Here is a 3,283-nt window from a genome sequence, read left to right as displayed (position 1 = left end):
ATAAGGAAATACAGTTTTGCAGAGTCAAGACATATACGTACGCATTGGAAACTCTTTACGAGAAGAAATAACGCATCGTACAAAATTAGCTTGTATCTCCAAAACTACACGTTGTATCTCGAAAAGAATTGTTGTGGCGTGTACGTCTTAACATGTAGCATCTAAAGAGAACCAAAAGGAGAATTTTCTTTCGTCAAAATTTTTCAGAAAATCACGTTTTAAGGAAATCCCGCATCGTGCGAAATTATCTTGTTTTTCCTAAACAACACGTTGTAAGTCGAAAAGCTTTCATGTTGCGTGTATGTCTAAGTGTGTAGCCTCAAAAGAGAAGGCACAGGACAGTTTTCTCTCGAAAGGATATGTAAGAATACCACTTCATAAGGAAATACAGTTTTGCAGAGTAAAGACATATACGTACGCATTGGAAACTCTTTACGAGAAGAAATAACGCATCGTACAAAATTAGCTTGTATCTCCAAAACTACACGTTGTATCTCGAAAAGAATTGTTGTGGCGTGTACGTCTTAACGTGTAGCATCTAAAGAGAACCAAAAGGAGAATTTTCTTTCGTCAAAATTTTTCAGAAAATCACGTTTTAAGGAAATCCCGCATCGTGCGAAATTATCTTGTTTTTCCTAAACAACACGTTGTAAGTCGAAAAGCTTTCATGTTGCGTGTATGTCTAAGTGTGTAGCCTCAAAAGAGAAGGCACAGGACAGTTTTCTCTCGAAAGGATATGTAAGAATACCACTTCATAAGGAAATACAGTTTTGCAGAGTAAAGACATATACGTACGCATTGGAAACTCTTTACGAGAAGAAATAACGCATAGTACAAAATTAGCTTGTATCTCCAAAACTACACGTTGTATCTCGAAAAGAATTGTTGTGGCGTGTACGTCTTAACATGTAGCATCTAAAGAGAACCAAAAGGAGAATTTTCTTTCGTCAAAATTTTTCAGAAAATCACGTTTTAAGGAAATCCCGCATCGTGCGAAATTATCTTGTTTTTCCTAAACAACAGGTTGTAAGTCGAAAAGCTTTCATGTTGCGCGTATGTCTAAGTGTGTAGCCTCAAAAGAGAAGGCACAGGACAGTTTTCTCTCGAAAGGATATGTAAGAATACCACTTCATAAGGAAATACAGTTTTGCAGAGTAAAGACATATACGTACGCATTGGAAACTCTTTACGAGAAGAAATAACGCATCGTACAAAATTAGCTTGTATCTCCAAAACTACACGTTGTATCTCGAAATGAATTGTTGTGGCGTGTACGTCTTAACATGTAGCATCTAAAGAGAACCAAAAGGAGAATTTTCTTTCGTCAAAATTTTTCAGAAAATCACGTTTTAAGGAAATCCCGCATCGTGCGAAATTATCTTGTTTTTCCTAAACAACACGTTGTAAGTCGAAAAGCTTTCATGTTGCGTGTATGTCTAAGTGTGTAGCCTCAAAAGAGAAGGCACAGGACAGTTTTCTCTCGAAAGGATATGTAAGAATACCACTTCATAAGGAAATACAGTTTTGCAGAGTAAAGACATATACGTACGCATTGGAAACTCTTTACGAGAAGAAATAACGCATAGTACAAAATTAGCTTGTATCTCCAAAACTACACGTTGTATCTCGAAAAGAATTGTTGTGGCGTGTACGTCTTAACATGTAGCATCTAAAGAGAACCAAAAGGAGAATTTTCTTTCGTCAAAATTTTTCAGAAAATCACGTTTTAAGGAAATCCCGCATCGTGCGAAATTATCTTGTTTTTCCTAAACAACACGTTGTAAGTCGAAAAGCTTTCATGTTGCGTGTATGTCTAAGTGTGTAGCCTCAAAAGAGAAGGCACAGGACAGTTTTCTCTCGAAAGGATATGTAAGAATACCACTTCATAAGGAAATACAGTTTTGCAGAGTCAAGACATATACGTACGCATTGGAAACTCTTTACGAGAAGAAATAACGCATCGTACAAAATTAGCTTGTATCTCCAAAACTACACGTTGTATCTCGAAAAGAATTGTTGTGGCGTGTACGTCTTAACATGTAGCATCTAAAGAGAACCAAAAGGAGAATTTTCTTTCGTCAAAATTTTTCAGAAAATCACGTTTTAAGGAAATCCCGCATCGTGCGAAATTATCTTGTTTTTCCTAAACAACACGTTGTAAGTCGAAAAGCTTTCATGTTGCGTGTATGTCTAAGTGTGTTGCCTCAAAAGAGAAGGCACAGGACAGTTTTCTCTCGAAAGGATATGTAAGAATACCACTTCATAAGGAAATACAGTTTTGCAGAGTAAAGACATATACGTACGCATTGGAAACTCTTTACGAGAAGAAATAACGCATCGTACAAAATTAGCTTGTATCTCCAAAACTACACGTTGTATCTCGAAAAGAATTGTTGTGGCGTGTACGTCTTAACATGTAGCATCTAAAGAGAACCAAAAGGAGAATTTTCTTTCGTCAAAATTTTTCAGAAAATCACGTTTTAAGGAAATCCCGCATCGTGCGAAATTATCTTGTTTTTCCTAAACAACACGTTGTAAGTCGAAAAGCTTTCATGTTGCGTGTATGTCTAAGTGTGTAGCCTCAAAAGAGAAGGCACAGGACAGTTTTCTCTCGAAAGGATATGTAAGAATACCACTTCATAAGGAAATACAGTTTTGCAGAGTAAAGACATATACGTACGCATTGGAAACTCTTTACGAGAAGAAATAACGCATAGTACAAAATTAGCTTGTATCTCCAAAACTACACGTTGTATCTCGAAAAGAATTGTTGTGGCGTGTACGTCTTAACATGTAGCATCTAAAGAGAACCAAAAGGAGAATTTTCTTTCGTCAAAATTTTTCAGAAAATCACGTTTTAAGGAAATCCCGCATCGTGCGAAATTATCTTGTTTTTCCTAAACAACACGTTGTAAGTCGAAAAGCTTTCATGTTGCGTGTATGTCTAAGTGTGTAGCCTCAAAAGAGAAGGCACAGGACAGTTTTCTCTCGAAAGGATATGTAAGAATACCACTTCATAAGGAAATACAGTTTTGCAGAGTCAAGACATATACGTACGCATTGGAAACTCTTTACGAGAAGAAATAACGCATCGTACAAAATTAGCTTGTATCTCCAAAACTACACGTTGTATCTCGAAAAGAATTGTTGTGGCGTGTACGTCTTAACATGTAGCATCTAAAGAGAACCAAAAGGAGAATTTTCTTTCGTCAAAATTTTTCAGAAAATCACGTTTTAAGGAAATCCCGCATCGTGCGAAATTATCTTGTTTTTCCTAAACAAC

This window comes from Apodemus sylvaticus, unplaced genomic scaffold (genome assembly GCF_947179515.1).
Source record: "Apodemus sylvaticus unplaced genomic scaffold, mApoSyl1.1 scaffold_55, whole genome shotgun sequence".
NCBI lineage: Eukaryota > Metazoa > Chordata > Mammalia > Rodentia > Muridae > Apodemus > Apodemus sylvaticus.
The sequence above is the reverse complement of the archived record's forward strand: the minus strand, read 5'-3'. Positions refer to the sequence as shown.